Source organism: Bos indicus, chromosome 9 (genome assembly GCF_029378745.1).
Source record: "Bos indicus isolate NIAB-ARS_2022 breed Sahiwal x Tharparkar chromosome 9, NIAB-ARS_B.indTharparkar_mat_pri_1.0, whole genome shotgun sequence".
Classification (NCBI taxonomy): Eukaryota; Metazoa; Chordata; class Mammalia; order Artiodactyla; family Bovidae; genus Bos; species Bos indicus.
The window spans coordinates 76891813-76910360 of NC_091768.1; the positions used below are offsets into that span (position 1 = coordinate 76891813).

Genomic DNA, 18548 nt, shown 5'->3' on the forward strand with positions numbered 1-18548 from the left:
GGATTAATGTTATGAAAGCAAAAAGCAGAACACAAAGCAGCATATACATAAGCATAACCCAATTCTATTATAATATATACATAAAAATGGTAGTGAATATGCCAGCATATATTTCTGGGTGCTGAGATTAAGGGATATTTCTATATTTATATACATGAGGCTGTATGTACTCCAAAAATATATATTATTATTTAATCAGAAAATTGATAATAAATAATTTCTAAAAAGCAGCAGCAGAACCCCCAAAAATGGGGGGGGGCGAAATATGATCTATGTTTTACAATTATGTTTTGTTACTTGAACAGTTATAGGGATGAGGTAGGATAAAATCCAGTTAGCAATGGGTTAAGGAATAAACAGGAGGAATTTAAGTAGAAAGAGAAGTACAAAACAGGTTAAGATATTTGGCTTTAAAGAAAGTAAGTTTAGAAGGGTACTTTTGCTTCTCTTAAGTCTCAGAGCTAGTTCAGTAGAAGAGACACTAGAAATCAGGTCTTTTGATTCCAAATCCAAAGTTCTTCCCAGGATGTAAGGCTGAAGTGGGGAGTGGGATGGGGTAGAAGAGCAAGGAGAAATACCATGCTTCTACTGTAGCAGACATAACAAAATTTTAAAAGTCTGTATGCCAAGCTGCCGCCTCAAGAAAGATGTTTTGAAAAGAGCAGATAAAAAGAATCAGAGGCAATAAATGCGATTATTCCTCTACAGCTCCTCCCGCCGGCATCCCTTGCGAGACTCATCCTGTGGCCCAAGTCAGGCATGTGTGTCGCTGTGTGAACACTGGAGAGGAAGAAACACGTTATGACATAAATTTACAAAAATAATACCTGAAAAAACAGTCGAAAGAGGCCTATCAGGATTGAAATTACCAAGAAGTCTAAATTACTATCACAATCTGTGAATTAAGACAAAATCTGTCTCTAGAGAAATATTTGGAATAAATTCCTAGAAGGAGACCTGCTGGACCGAACTATCAGTTTATTTTAAAATGCATAACCTATCGCCAATTGCCTTTCCAAAAGGTTACTGAAACTTATTCTCTCACAGTCAGTATGAGAATGTTTCTCATCATCTGTCATTTCATCTTTTTCTCCAGCAACTTGAAAAGCCACTCACATACTTAGGTGTATTTATATTTGACCTCCTGTGTTACACAGCTCTACATAACTATTCCTGGATCTGTAACATTCTTTTTTTTTGTCATCTCTACTTTATTTTTTAAAACAATTTTAAATTGGGATATAGCTGCTTAACCTTCTTTTAAAACTACTTTAGCTTTATAATATTTAAATACCTGGAGTAAGGTTAGCCCAACCTTTGCTTTTTGTTCTTGTTTAGAATTTCCTTTGCTATTCTCATGTTACTTAATCTTTCAAATAATCTTTAAAATCACTTATCAAAATAAATGGAGATTTTAACTGGGACAGCAATTTTCACGTACAGTCTGGTTTCTAACTTTAACAAGACCACTTCACTGTTTTATCATTAAGGGCACTGTTGGCTAATACTGTGCAATACCTTTGTTAAGAAACTATTTAGCTAGTTCTACTATTCTAATAGTTTTGTTTGGGGCCTTATATTTTAAAAAACCACAGAGATGTTAGTTTTATTATGTCCATTTTGGAGCAGAAAATGAAAAGATGGTTAATTTTTCGCTTTGGCCTTATTAATATTAATAGTTCTATTAATAGAGTTCCTAACATCAAACCACCCTTTGATCCCTAAAATGAATTTCATTTAGTCATGGTGCATTACATTTTCAAATAATATTTATATAAAATTTTAACCACAATCTTAAAATGACTGTTAAAAAAATATTATATCTGAAAGGTATGGAATTGATATTAGTTGGCTTCGTAAGCACAACTAGCAAGCTTTTTTCCTGCTCTAAAATACTTTAAATAGATTAGGAATTCCATAATCCTTAAAGATTTAGAAGACAGTTCACCAATGACACAGGGTGGGCATCTCTGATATACAACTCATTTTCTTCCATGTTATTGGGAATAAACTAGGTTTTCTATCTCTAAAATATTTGATAATTTCCAAGAAAATCATTTATCACCTCCAGATTTAGAAAGTTATTATTAGTTCAACATTATTCAAAGGAGTCTCACTTTTTTAATTGCCTCTTTATGGTAATTTTCCCTTATTCGAAATCATGCATATTTGTGCAAAAGCTCACACAGCTATCTGATCATGAAAACCACTTAAAGTCCCTAAGATACAGAGTCCCACACCCTTCCCTTTAGATTCTAACTCATTTAGGAAACCCAGGGCCAGCGAGTGATTGCTGGTACACTACTGACAGCTACTGAAAATGATGAACCTTTATTTTATTAACATTACAAAATGTATATGCTCATGGTAAAAGAAGTGAGATATACTTAGAATACAGAATTAAAAGTTCTTATAAGCCTCATCAAAAGTAACAATTTTTTTATGTTCTTCCAATTTTCTCTACACATATACAAACATATGAGCACACATACTTCACACACACTTTTTACCCATGTAGGGTCATACTATATATGATTTTTTTCTACATAATACTATTCAAAGATCTTTTTATATCAGCATAAATAGTTCTCTTTCATTTTTTTTTTTTTAACACAGCATTCCATTGCATGGATATTCCTATTGCAAATTAACCAGCCCCTTACTGATGAACATTTATGTTTTTCCAGCTTTATATTACAAATAATGCCATAAACATTCATGTGCATATATCTATCTTTGTACACTTGTACAACCGTAGAACAAATCTGTAGAGATAGAATATGCTTTAAAATGTAACACAGTCAAGTACTATAACTCTGAGTAACTGTAACATCTTACTGAAGGGCACAGAATCCTGGCTGCCTGGGGTTTTTTCCCAGGAAAAGATAAAGTAGATTGTAGTTTGCTTTAATACCTACAGAGATTACTGCAGTTAGGCAATCATTCTATATCATTCATACAGTATTTGAGGAAGTTATATAATTTTAATGTGCCTCAGTTTCCTCATATGTAAACTGGGGAAAAGAATATACTGTCTCATATGGCACTTACAACAAGGTCTGGTCCAGGAATATCATTATTATCACTTTTTACTTACTATCCTGATCATAATGTACTTAATTTAGTCAGGGATGTCAAAGACTAAATCATTCTTGAAAACCACACTTTCCTGAGAGCTGAGAGCTAACGCCTATAAGCACCAAATTGGGTTTTATTATAATTTCTGAAGAATAGTCTTTAAATTCTAAAATACAGGGTGCCCTCATGCCTTCACAAGTATTTTGAACTTGTGGCTTAAGACAATACACCAAACACAGAAATTTATCTCCTTTCCTTTCAGGTATCTTTTTTAAGTAAGGGATTTCATAAAAATAAACAAGAGGAAAAGGGGAACAAAGAACTGAGAGGAAATTTAAGGAAAATATAGCAATTAGAAAGCAGATGGGGCTTCCCTGGTGGCTCAGTGGCAAAGTATCTGCCTGCCAGTGCAGGAGACACAAGTTCAATCTCTGGTCCAGGAAGGTCCCACATGCCACAGAGCAACTGAGCCCACGTGCCACAACCACTGAACCTGTGCTCTAGAGCCCGGAAAAAGCAACTACTGAGCTCACGTGCTGCAGCTTCTGAAGCCCACATTCTAGACCCCGAGCTCTACAACAAGAGAAGCCACTGCCGTGAGAAGCACACACACCAGAGTAGCACCCCGCTAGCCGCAACTAGAGCAAAGCCTGCACGGCAACGAAGACCCAACACAGCCAAAAATAAATGAATAAATTTAAGAAAAGCAGGTGCCATACCTAATGAAGTAGGATAGAAGAAGTCGGTGCCAAGAATATCCATGGAGATAAGAATCATTTTGGCCTGCAAAATGCAGGGACTCATCTAGAAATGCTAGTTATGACAGAGTGAGACTGGAAGAGATGAAGTTCCCTATCCCTACAGTTGCTCATAGAATATTACCAACTAGACTTTACCCTCCAAGTAAAAACAAAGGCAAGAAAAACTAACAAAAGCAAATATCAAGGAAGTACTAGGACTGCTGACATAGACAGGAGTTGTGGCCCTAGAGAAAAGCTTCTGTTTCTAGCATTTAGCAACCCAATTAAAAAGAACATCTGACCCACTTGTCCTAAAGTGAGGCAGCCTTCTGAAGTGTTATTTCCCATTATACAGTGCTCAGTTTTTCTACTGCCTCTAAGATCACCAACCAACTGAAGAAAGCCTACAAAATGGAAGAGAACTGCCAAAGTTACAAACAGGGAAAATAAAACTCTGAAAGACATAATTCAAGGAAGAAAGGTCACTTAAAAATATTCCAGAGTGTATCTTCTGGGAGATTTAAGATAATACTGCCTCACCCCCAAAACAAGAACAGGCCAGCAATGATACTATGAAAAAGGAAAAATCAGAGATTAAGAGGTACTGAAATATAGCTGGTGCCTTGGTGTCCACAGGGGACTGGTTCTAGGACCTGTCAGGGAGACCAAAATGCAAGGATGCGTCCAGTCCTATAGCTGGCCCTCTGCACCCCTGATGATGCAGAACCCACACATACCAAGAACCAACTGTACACTTGTTGGAAAAAAATCTGCACATTACTAGACTTGCAGAGGTCAAACCCATGTTGTTCAATGGTCAATTGTATACAAAGTTTAGTAAAAATTTGAGAAGATTAAAAAAAATATTTTTTTCTCCAGAAGCAGGAAAGGGAGAGGCGAATTAGAAAATATGAGAGAAAAGAAACAAAGAAGATTAATCTAGATGGGCCAAATTTTTATTAAAATGATATCTACAAACAATGCAGAGGAAGGAGAAAAGTGATAATGAAAGAACAAGAGATTTACCCCAAAGCTAAAGGACAGAGGTTTTCAGATTGCAAGAGTCTACTGAGTGCTCAACATAATGAGTTCAAGAATTCCTATACACATGATTACTGTGTAACTTCAGAAATCGTAAGAGCAGCCAAAACAGGCATAGGGCAGAGAGATAAGGAAGACTGCTTCAGAAAAAAATATTAACTGGACTAGCATCAGACTTCTCACTGGTAATACTGAAAACTAGAAAGCAATAGAGCAATATTCTCAAAGTTCTAAGAAAAAGCATTTTCAACCTAGAATTCTGTATCCAGTATCAAGATGATAACAAAAACAGATACTTTCATAGATGAAGAAATTTTAATAAGTTTATCTCCTACAAACTCTTTCTTGGGAAAATGGCGTTATTTAGCAAAATCTGGAGAGAGGGCATACACAAAAAAAGTAGATACACACCAAGAAAACAGAGAAATAACATTGCAACGGAGAATGGCTATGCAACTGGCCTAAGCTGTAACCAGTTCAGACAGAGTAAATTGACAGAATGCTCTAAGAGGAACATTTCAGAAAAAATAAAGAATGGATATGAAAGCAACAGTGCAAGAAAAAAACAGAAAGGCAGTTGAGAAAGTAAAGGAATGTAATCACAGTACAATGCCTGGAACAGAAGTAAAAATATTTATATCATATAGTAAAGACCTTTTTACATTGAATTTTTAGATTCTTAAGTCAATCTAAACTCAAAACATTAAAATTAAGAATTAATGTTCTCAATATCAAGTGTGTAAAAGTAGAGCAACAAGTTAAGAGAGGGAAGGATAAGAGAAGGTGAAGAGAAAAGACACCAGCTTCTGGGTGTTGGTCTATGTGAACAAACCAAAAAAGTCAAGAACTCTTTTTGGATATGTAGGAGAACAGAGATCATAGAGAAAACTGCTGCTACCCAAACTGGAGACCAAGAAGGAGCAAATACAGAGAATCACAACTTACTAGAAGAGAAACCCATCAACATCAACTTCTCTAAAACCAGTGCCAAGGAAGGGAAGACTGAACTGTCCTTGATGAACTTCTGTAAGCTCAGTGCACACAAATCTGAGAGAGAAAACTACAGGGGGACCTAGTCATACAGGGGCTTTACCTCCAGGAGAAACCTCCACCAGGTTCTCAGAGTGAATGTGGGAGAAAAACCTAGTGCTTTTAGGAGGCGGAGGGGGAAGGAACCATCCTGAAATCCACCAAAGCATTCTGCTCTTAACAAGGCCCGTCCTCAGGAGAAACTATTTAACCAGAGCCCAACCTGCCCAGTATTTATCAGAGCCTACGTGGCCTGGGAGAAGGGAAATGCCATTCTATCCATCCTGTCCCACCGAAGAAGAGAGGAGGGAATATGGGTGGGACTGAGAAGCAATTATGAAGTTCACAGGTTCACTGAAAGACTGAGACAGAATCATAAGACTACAGAATGCTTTGCTTCCTCCCACACCTCACCACCACATTACTAAAGAAGTATTTATGGTAGCCCATTAACCCAACACTTCATGTCATGCTATCCAGAAAAAAAATTACAAGACATACTAAAAAGCAAAAAAAAAAAAAAAATCACACTTTGAAGGAACAAAGCAAGCATTAGAATCAGACTCAGATACGTCAGAGATGTTGGAATCATAGGCCAGGAACTTAAAACTATGATTAATATGTGTACAGTTCTAATGGATAAAGTAGACACCATGCAAGAACAGACAGACAATATAAGCAGAGAGATGGAAATCCTAAAGGGAAAAAAAAAGCTGGATATTTAAAACACTATGGAAGAAATAAAGATTGTCTCTGATGGGATTATTAGCAGAGTGGACATGGCTGAGGAAATAATCATCAATTCGAGCTTAAGGATATCTCAACAGGACCTCTAAAACTGAAAAGCAAACAGGAAAAAACAGAATATTTGAAAACTGCAGGACAACAAAAGATACGACATATGTGTAATAAGGTGAATAAAGAGAATAAAACAGAAGAAATATTTGAAACAATAATAAGTTTCCCCCAAATTAATGCCAAAAATGGAACCGCTGAACCAGGAAGCTAAGAGAACAGAAAGCAGGATATATGCCAAAAAAAAGTACACCTAGACCCTCTACAAAAATTAACTCAAAATGGATCACAGCTCTAAATGTAAAGCACAAAATTATAACACTCATAGAAGATAACATATGCATGTATTCAGGACCCTTGAGAAAAGCAGAGTTTTTTTCCTTCACCTAATAGGACAACACACTACAGTGTTTGTTTTGTTCTGTTCTTTTTAGTGATTTATGACTTTTGCCTTTTTGCCAAGCTATCGTTTCTGCTCCATCAGTAGTCGTTCCAGTTGCTGCCTTTCTACTTTGAATGCCATTGTTTAGAAATGGAACCAACCTTTTAATACTGTAGAAAACAAGAATAAACAGTTCTTTAACAGTAACTCGAAGAGCTCTCCAATGAGCAAAAAGGACACAAACATCATTTTTTACTTCCGATATACAAAGTATGGAGGTGGTGGTGGGGCTAACATTATTGAGCACAAACAATGCTAAGCACAGTGCTAACTACTCAAGGTGTTCCCATCTAATTCGGAAAATAATGGAGTAGAATTAGTATTATTCCCATTTTACTGAAGAAGAAAAAGAATCAGACTGGCTAAGGCCAGCTGACTCAAAAGTGGGCAGGAGCTATAATTCAAAGTCATGCTTTTAATCTTCTACCAAGACTTGCTGTCCACTGTCCTTTTCCTGGAATAATGCTGGCTACCTCAGAGCAAGTGCCCCCAGTAAGTCCTAAAAGTCCAGAATGCCTAGTACACAGTGACAGTGAAAGAGTAGTTTAAATGCATTAGGAAGGCTTTTTAATCCTATGCTCATAACATTGGGTACAGGGAATGCTAACAACAGAGATATATGGAAGTTATTTGAGAAGTTCAGCTTGAATACATGAGCTGAATTATAAATAGAAAAATGCAAAAAAAAATGGAATAAGAAATATATTGAAACTATACATAATACTGAGAATCAATACATAATCACTGAGAATACTGTTAAAATTCTCTCCAAAATGAAATCTTATGAATGTTTAATATAATAAAATACAATAGAAAGAAGATCCTCCCTTTAAAGTCATCAAGTTAAAATTAAGAAGGTGATTCTATTGCTTTCATTTTTATAAACACTCTTTAGTTTAAATTGGGCTGGGTCAGCGGACAAGCTGTTTTTGTTGGCTTAAAAGCCCAGACAGTTTGGTCTACCTATACACACACCTGCTACCAAGTCAGTCTAACTTTTATTGTTCCATTAACTTGCTAGACTTGTCTCCACACCTCTCTGTGACTCATTAGCTTTACTGACATGGGAATGCTTGTAATGGAGACTCAGGTTTACTACAAATTAGTGGAAAATAGGGAATAATTATACTGAGTACTTGTTATCAGGAAGACTGTTTACTTGCTGTCCCACTTAATACTCAGAACAATCCTCTAATGTTGGCCACCATTATCCCCAGTTCACAGGAAAGGAAACTGAGGCAAGTAAGTGGCAGTCAGGATTCAAATCCAGATTAGTCTGAGCCCAAAGGGTTTCCGTTCCCAGGTGCCTCTGAGGCATAGTTAAACAGAACTCTTAACAATGGCATGTTTATGGGGCAGCAGTTCCAAATGTATTCCAAAGAACACCAGTCAAGTTAAAGGCTCTGCAGCTGAATAAACTGATGTATTACAGTCTCCTTGGAGACTTCACAATGCATTTTAAGCCCATAAGAGGCACTAAAAAAATCCTACAGCCTAGGAACAAACCTCCTTTTGGTTTAGGATCTATTAAAATGTTTTCAAACTAGTGGTCCATAATCAGATACTCTATTAATAACACACTTTGGGAATCAATGCTATAAGACTCCGCCCAGAGCAGTGATTTTCAAACTCTTCTGGTATAAGGATCCCTTATACATGCTTTAAAAAGTTATGGAGGACTTACTCAAAGCTTTTGTTTTTGTGGGTTGTATTTATTGATATTTACCATGTTAGAACTTAAATCGGAAAATTAAAAAATACATACCTATGAATTTCTGTAAACACAAGAATAATAAAACTCATACTTATGAATTTCTGTAAACACAAGAATAATTTATGTAAACACAAGAATAATACAAGAATAATAATCTTCCATCATGTAACTTAAAATTTTATGAAAATAACTTTTTCCCCAAATTAAAAAAAATGAGAAGAGTACAATGTTTTATAAATATATATACAAATTTCCTTAATGTCAAGCTTACAACAACATTAATGTCTGTTTCTATATCTGATTTACTGCAATATGTTGCTTTGTTGAAAGCAGTAACATTCCAACTTCACATAGATATGTGTTGGAAAACAGAGGACAATTTACATAGTCTTTTCGGATAAACCTGGTATTTTTTGATACTACACCAAAACTCTACAAGTGGTAGTTGCTTAAAGGTTAGCTGCAATACAGAATCCAAAGCCACACTCATAAAGTTTTCTGCATACTCTTACGTTAAAAGTCCACTGATGTATCTGGTCTATTGCATCCCATATTGCCCCATATGTAACCTATTGGTTCATCGAGTCATGCAGATCTTCCAAATGTTGACACGTTTACAAAATATTAAAAAATTACATTTGTTAATATCACCATTGGTCTCATAAGAAAGGTCATTAAACACTGCGAAGCAGTCAAACACATGATTGCAGGTAAATTCCAATATCCTAATTTCTGCAGAAAGTTTGAATTTTATATCATTAGTAACAAATAGTAACACCTGTTTCCCTTAAGTGACACTCATACTTTCTTCATTTTCAAGAAAATCTTTGCCCAAAACCCAAGTAAGCTGTTTCTTCAAGAAAAACGATGCTCCATAAAAACAAAAAAGAAAAAAAAAGTCAGGATAGGCCACAATTCAAACAGTAAAATAAGTACTTCTCAAGACAGTCATCACTTTTCAGTATCCAGCAAATGTGGTTTATGCATACTTTCCACTGCATCACATAAGATACTAAAAAGATATATACTAAAGGATGAAGATTTTTTAAATTAATTTTTTCTACATACAGAACATTTTAAAGTGAAACTGATGTTTTGCCTGTATGTCAGTAAAGAATACAATACTATTACAGTTGCTAAGTCATGCCCAACTGCGACCCCATGAACTGCAGCATACCAGGCTTCCCTGTACTTCACTATCTCCCGGAGCTTGCTCAAACTCATGCCACTGAGTCAGTGATGCGATCCAATCATCTCATCCTCTGTTGCCCCCTTCTCCTCTTGCCCTCAATCTTTCCCAACATCAGGGTCTTTTCCAATGAGTCAGTTATATTGACAACTTCTTCTGCATTATGAATGAAAACATCAGCACAGCAAAAGAAAAAAAAGGGGGGGCAGCAGGGAGGAATAACACTATTATTATGAAAACATATTTTAACCTCACAGACCAGGGCTCTAAGACCAAACTTTGAGAAATGCTATTAGAGAGCACACTCTCTATATGGTAGTGATTGCTCTGATGTCAATGCTATACACTCCCTGCCCTAGAGCAGCCACTGAAAACATGTCTACAGGTGCAAGCAAGTATACCGTAAATTAGTGAAGCTGGCCAAATTCGGGGATGTAGTGAGCTAAGACAGAGAAGGCAATGGCACCCCACTCCAGTACTCTTGCCTAGAAAATCCCATGGAAGGAGGAGCCTGGAAGGCTCCAGTCCACGGGGCCGCTAAGAGTCGGGCACAACTGAGCGACTTCACTTTCACTTTTCACTTTCATGCACTGGAGAAGGAAATGGCAACCCACTCCAGTATTCTTGCCTGGAGAATCCAGGGACAGAGGAGCCTAGTGGGCTGCCATCTATGGGGTCGCACAGAGTTGGACACGACTGAAGCAACTTAGCAGCAGCAGCAGCAGCAGCGAGCTAAGATGAGCAGGTGTGACAGGAGCAGCTGCTATTCAGCTCTAGCTAACTGTTGCTACAGAAGAACATCTGTCAAATGATGCAATCTTCAGATTTTTCTAAAGCTAGAAGACTAGAATATTCCATGATACTGTTCTCACTTTTAAATTCAGATAATTTTTTTAAAATATGCAGATCAACTAGAACACCTGGACTACCTACTACACACAATGTCTCAGAGAGTATACTACAGTTACTACTAGAAAAATGGCATAAAATAAATGGCAAAAACTGCAGTAATGTTCCTTCAGATCCTCTAACAAGCAAGGTGGAAAAAGGTGAGAAGGAGTTTCATGAAAGATAATCATATATACAGATGTTATTACATATTATAATCCTACTAATGGTCCTTGAGTGTTTTAGCTCTAGAAATACTACAGTGAGATTCTGAAGCCCCTCTAAATTATTCTCAGGTTATTAATGAATACAATGGCTTAATATAATATTTCATTATCTAGCAAGAGACTCAAACGACTGAGACAAGTGAAGAGTAACCAAGGGAAATGAATGATCTCATCCTTCCCTGACCTGTGTGTGTCAGGTCCAGTCCTTACACAACCCACAGTATAACATACAAGAATTCTAAAACACCCTTCCTCCTTTCCTTCAGTAAGTCAAGACTGCTCCCGCTTCAAGGACTTTGCACTTGCCGCATCTCCAGTTTGTCTGCCCCTCAGATCTTTGCTTGGCTACTTCCTGGGTCACTCAGGTCTCAAAGTGCAATTTCAGGGTTTACCACGAATACCCTACTGTTCACTTATTTATTGCCAACATCTTCCAAACAAGTCAGTCTCCAACAAACAAGGAAGATCTCTTCTATTTCTAGCACTTAGACCAACTCCTGAGGCACAGTACCAATATATGTTTTTTGGATGGATACATGAATGAATGAATGAAATATTTTTGAATCAATTTTGCTGCAGTGTCTTTCCACTTCTACACAGACTACAGGATTAAAAATCTCAAAGTACAGCTCCAAATAGTGAATATTATATGTAAAGAACAAACTCATTTAAGTCTAGCTCATAAGATTCTCTGTAAAGTAGTCCCCAACTGTCCTCCCATTCCTACTTTGGTCAGCCTACACTGGGCTCACCTATCTTCATACTTTTGCTTCTCTCTCTCACCAGATCACTCTCTAACCTATGTCTGCCTGTTAAAATTATACCCTTCCTTCACAACCCATAGTAAGAACCTCCTTCCTATAATATTTTCTATCCTTTCTACACCATAAACAAGAAAACTAGTGCTTTCTTTGTACTGGCATTCCAGCTTCTATTATACCATTTGAATGACTTATCTGTGTAATTAGGTTAACACTATTGACACTTCCTCCCTCCATTAAACTCCTTGAGGGCAGAGACCATGACTTAGTCACAACTGGAACCCACTGAAAGATACGGCACTGTATTTTGCCAGAGTAGACAGTGCTGAGCGAAGGCAATGGCACCCCACTCCAGTGCTCTTGCCTGGAGAATCCCAGGGACGGGGGAGCCTGGTGGGCTGTCGTCTATGGGGTCGCACAGAGTCGGACGCACAGAGTCGGACGCACAGAGTCGGACACGACTGAAGCGACTTAGCAGCAGTAGCAGCAGCAGCAGACAGTGCTGAATGGAACTGCTCTCCCATGGTGCTCACATCCTCCGAACATCGAATTCATTCTGTTAGTCTTCATTTGAATTAAATTTTTCTTACTAGATCATTTTTACCTTTTCTTTAAAAATTAAACATTTTCTAATAATAAACATGCTTGCTTTGTTCAATGCAGTTTGAATTACACACGATCCATGCATGTTTGCATATCATCTTTGCTGCAGTACACTGTGGCAAGTAGAAAGGTTAAGAAAAAAAAAGTCAATGGCAAAGAAGATAGGGGCACAAGTCAAAGCCCAATCATTCCAACATGACAATATCTTTCACTTTTTTTTTTTTCTTTGACAATATCTTTCAAATACTTCTGTCAACAGAGTATGTTTCGCTTGTTTACAAGAAAGGTAGACACATCAATCTCTAGTATTTTCCTTTGTTACAAGAACAATTTAAATACTTAGCATAGTCCAACAATATGGGAAACCCACCCGTCACTAGACTCATGAAGCATTTATGCATTTCTAAATGACTCTAGCTGTCACTCTGTGACCAACTCAACCGCCAATTCCCTACCAAGTAGTAGTAGTAGTAGTAGAGTCGCTCAGTAGTGTCCGACTCTTTGCGACCCCATGGACTGTAGCCCACCAAGCTCCTCAGTCCATGGGATTCTCCAGGCAAGAGTACTGGAGTGGGTTGCCATTTCCTTCTCTTAGGTCTAAAGTGAAATGCAATCTTACTAACCCTTTCAAGATACTTAGTTGTCTTACTGGGGCAAATACCTAATCTCACTTTTACTATATTACTTTCTTACCTAAAACCTTTAACACTTTTTGCTTTATGTATACATCTCAAATGATTTTAGATTACAAGCCTATAGTTCAAGACCACACAGCTTCTTGCTTTCTCCTGCTATGATTTTATCCTAACATTTAGGTAAATAAACAGGCATTCTCTTGATTCTTTTCTTCCTTTCACTCATACCCTCATTCGTAACTTTCATTTCACATTTCAACCACTTTTTCATCTCAGTTAAGGATGAGTTCTCCAAGTCTTTCCTCAACAGTTATGTCCTTAGAGAAAATTTTAAGAAAACATATATTCATTGGTGACAAATAGCACACATTATTTTACAGACTATTTCAAAAATAAGAAAAACATAAAATCTGTCCAAGTCAGCTAAACAGCAACATCAAATTTTCCTGAGCCCTTACTATATATCAGGGACTGAAATATCAGATAAGTACTAAATAAGTAATAATCCCCTTTCTACAATACATGTATTTGCAAAAGTCATATTTTTTCAATGTAAAGAAGAACTACCAATGTCTCCTATAATTTGTCAGCAGAAGAAGTTCAAATATATGATCTTTTCCCCTTACTAACATTATCACAGCAATTCATCAACGAGCATACTATTACAATATAGATTACTGCTACAGGACTTGGAATCTTCTTAATATTAGAAGGCAGATTTCATTCTACCTGCTAAAAAAAGAAACCATAAAGAATGTACTGAGTTAAATAATTAACATAAAAGAGCACAGAGACAGATTTTAAAAGTTTATGAAGTTCTTAACTTGAACTTCTGAATAGTACAGTTAATTAAAGAGATTCCTCTTAGCAATATCTAATCTCTAATTCTGTAACTGTAATTTTACTTGCTTTGGGCAATATCAACTCCCTTTGACAGTCAACCATGATAAACGTAGTGCACACAGACCAGTATTTTACTGCTTGTGATCAGTATCACAGTCATTAGTTGTCTAAACAAATAAAATACTTCTGACAGCCTTGAATATAAGGACTCTGATATGAAAAATTATATGACTGCTAATAAAGTTTATTGGTAGTATGAAAAATTATATGACTGCTAATAAAGTTTATTGGTAGTTCCTATCCTCACATTCAATTAATTTTCTTCTACTGCCTACTTAACAACAACTTAAACAACTATAATACAGACTAAAGGTAAGAAAGGACAAAAACAATAAAAATATGAAAGTGATTTGAAAAACTCCACAAACCATCCAAACCTTAAGCTTAAAATAGTAGTTACTAAGGCATGGAGATAATCTGTAAAGTAAATCTGGCCAGTAAACTATACTTAGGATGAGCATATAATTTACAGCCAACCTGAGACATCTGCAGGAGTGAAAGGGAACACAATTTCTAAGTATGCCTGGACAAGAGGCGTAAGTCAGGATTGTTTCAAGCAAACCCAGGCTTATAACTGCCCTTCCAAAACATCGTTAAAGATAAATGATTCCATTTAACCAGTAAGGGGCAAAAGGTGACTGGAAAAGCAACATTTAAAATCTGCTAAGTTAGCTAAGTCACTTCAGTCGTGTCCGACTCTGTGCGACCCCAGAGACGGCAGCCCAACAGGCTCCCCCGTCCCTGGGATTCTCCAGACAAGAACACTGGAGCGGGTTGCCATTTCCTTCTCCAATGCATGAAAGTCAAAGGTGAAAGTGAAGTCGCTCAATTGCGTCCAACTCTTTAGCGACCTCATGGACTGTAGCCCACCAGGCTCCTCCATCCATGGGATTTTCCAGGCAAGAATACTGGAGTGGGGTGCCATTGCTTTCTCCATTTAAAACCTATTCCCTTACAATACACCATATTGAATATTAATCTTAATTAAAGAGTCATTTTTTAGAAACCAGTCACTAGTAGTCGAACCTCTCTGTTTTTCTACACAAAGATTTAACTGACTACTCTAGAGCCTCAGCAACTCTACTCTAGCAAAATTTTAAAAATAATAACGTAAGTTAAACATTTAAATACTGTGGGCCAGGCATCCTTCTTAGCACTTTATAAATTAAGTCACTTAGTCTTCATATCGGAGAAGGCAATGGCATCCCACTCCAGTACTCTTGCCTGGAAAATCCCATGGATGGAGGAGCCTGGTAGGCTGCAGTCCATGGGGTCGCTAAGAGTCGGACACGATTGAGCAACTTTACTTTCACTTTTCCCTTTCATGCATTGGAGAAGGAAATGGCAACCCACTCCAATGTTCTTGCCTGGAGAATCCCAGGGACGGGGGAGCCTGTTGGGCTGCCGTCTATGGGGTCGCAAAGAGTCGGACACGACGGAAGCGACTTAGCAGCAGCAGTCTTCATATCAGAAACTTTCATCCCTGAACGACAGAGACTTTTATCCCATTTTATAGATAAGAGAAGTAAAGCAGAGAGGTAAAGTCACCCTCCATGGTCAAAGGAGTGGGGGAGCAGAGAATTCCCTACTGCACTAAGTTACCACTATCGCTCCTTTAGTGGGAAGACTGGAAAGCTATGACTTTTCATAAGCACACAGAATTGAGTGGAGGTCTGAAGCGTCTGCACTCAATGAGCAGAGTCAGTGTGAACAGGGTTAAGCACTGTGATATAACTTTTTGTGCATATTCTCTACCACTGGCCAGGTGTCAGTAAAACATGGGCCTGGGAAATTTCTATATCACTTGTGATAAAGAAAAACCCACATCCCATCCTTAGGATAATGTTCTAACCTGTGCTATGGGCTACTGCAGGGATTACAGGGTGAGGACAATGACAGTATGATGATGATTATGGTAACAGTTAACACTGACGGTGTATATACAGTGTGTCAAGTACTGTTCCAAGCTCAGTAATAGTAATATATTAACTAATATAATCATCCCAACAACCTTTTAAGGTAGGGACTTCTCTCAAAAGAGAAAACTGATATGCTGGTGAGCCTGCTCAAGGACACACAGGAAGTAACAGAACTTGGACTGAAACCATGCAATTCACCACTACATTATTTGCTAGGGATCATATTGAATATTTTCCCAGTGGTAAATTCATATAACAAGTTGTACTATACCAGAGTTCTACTATGTTACACTATAAAGCAGGAGCTGTTAGTTTTGGTGATTAGGTCACAGAATCAAGTTCTCATAATTGCTTGCTACATGAACATAGGTAAGCTACATATATATATAGCTATATATATCTTGTTTCCTCGTAAATAAAAGGAAAAAGTTAGATTTTACTTCTAAGATTGCATCAGTGCAAATATTATTTTTCTGAATGAAAATTTCATGTCAAGTCTGTAACTACAATACAAACTACCCTCTGAAAACATCGAATTTTCAAAAATCTATATTTCTGCCAAAGTACCATAGATTATTAGTTATGTGCCCCCTTTTAAAGATGATACATATTTAAATAATGAGTTATTATGATAGCAAAAGTGAAGTTGCTCAGTCGTGTCTGACTCTTTGCGACCCCACGGACTGTAGCCCACGAGGCTCCTCCATCCATGAGAATCTCCAGGCAAGAATACTGGAGTGAGTTGCCATTTCCTTCTCCAGAAGATCTTCCCGACCCAGGGATCAAACCCGGGTGTCCTGCATTGTAGTCAGACGCTTTACCATCTGAGCTACCAGGGAAGCCCATGATAGCAAAACCACAAGGAATTAAATTCACTGGGGATTTAAGTAGCAATAATTATTAATAAGTCACTTGCTAAACTTTGTCCTGTAAATATAGCTCCAACAATATCTAGTATGAAATTCAAAGATTAGTATTTCTGTTTTGTAAATGAGTGTTTTATTCCATTTTTGTATTAAATATTTGATAGTGAAAACCTTTCTGCACTCTAGTTTTTTATCATGTCTTAATTTTCCCCTCTCTAGGAAGAGAACCGGTTTAATTACTCAAGAAAAATAGGAACATGATTTGCCTTGCCACATTTGTTTTGTAACAGTTAGGAATGTAATGCACATAATAAGAAACAAATACCACTTGTCCTGAAACCAGGTGTACCTTACAAAGTAGATAAAAACTGGAGAGTAAAAATAGTATTAAATATAACCATTCAACTATTATGAACCCATATTACACACATACTTTTAAAAATACTTATACATGTCAATATCAAATGTTCCATGACATTTTACTCCATTAGAAAATACTATACAATACAGAAGTTCATGATGATTCAGCATGAGACCCCTTCAATCCTTTAGGGCATAGCAGTCTTCCTTTGAGTTCCTTTCAATGCATGCTGTAGTAACTGCGGGGTATGAGGAGTGGCTCAGAGCAGTTCTGCAGAAGACCAAGTTCTCCCTTGCTGGTTTACAGTGATCCCAGTACCAAGATGCTTTACACCCAGTAGATGCTCAATGAACATACCAAACGTCACAGAACACCTTCCACCCGCAACTCAGGATGTAAGAACAAAAGGGAAAAACGCCCCAGGATCTGCCAGAAAGCTACTTTCTTTCTAAGGAAAAAATAACAGTAATAGCTAACAGCTATACAGCACACTCCAAATAACTATATAGCACTACTGTAATGCTATAATATTCTTATTTTACAAATTCATTTAGTCCTCAAAACAACCCTATACGGGTGCTAAATTATTCTCAATATGCAGATGAAAAAACTAATGCCCAGAGAATCAAAGGCCCGGGGCAGTGAAATACTTGCTCAAAGGTCAGAAATACTAAGAATTACACTGCATCTTTAAAATTCTATCAAAGATTTCTAGTTGACCAAACAAGGAAATAAATAATAAACAAATTATCAAAATTGATGATAAAGCTACTATTTATTCAGTGGTATACAAGGACTTCCCTGGTGGCTCAGATGGTAAAGCATCAGCCTACAATGTGGGAGACGCGGCTTCAATCCCTGGGTCGGGAAGATCTCCTGGAGGAGGAAACGGCAACCCACTCCAGTATTCTTGCCTGGAAAATCCCATGGACAGAGGAGCCTGGTAGGCTACAGTCCATGGGGTCGCAAAGAGTCGGACACGACGGAGTGACTTCACTTTCATACTAGTACTTATTTAAGATCATCCTTAAACAATTTTAAAAGTAGGCATTGTTACATTAATTTTATAAATCAAAACAGTAAGACAAAGTCCTCACCCAAGGTCATAGACTAGAAATCAGCAGGGCCAAGACAGGAGCCCAACTATGAGAAACTTGCAAGCCTGGTTTTTTCCCTTATGTGTTTCCCAAACCTCCGATTCCTGCACACCACCTTCACAAGCTTGCCATGTCCATGAGCCACTTGTGCTATTACGTTCTTAATATTTCTTCTTTAAATCAAGACACTTTAAAAAAAACTCAACAGATTTATTTTAGAAGGAACTTGTTATCACTATGTAAATGGAAATTAAGTATCA

At 37.3% G+C, this 18548-nt stretch overlaps 1 protein-coding gene across 6 annotated transcripts in view; it reads right to left on the bottom strand.

Annotated features, from left to right (window-relative positions):
• The window catches only part of REPS1 (RALBP1 associated Eps domain containing 1), a 90825-nt gene that overhangs the window by 51550 nt on the left and 20727 nt on the right, over positions 1-18548 (bottom strand). The gene's annotated exons all lie outside the window — the stretch shown is intronic.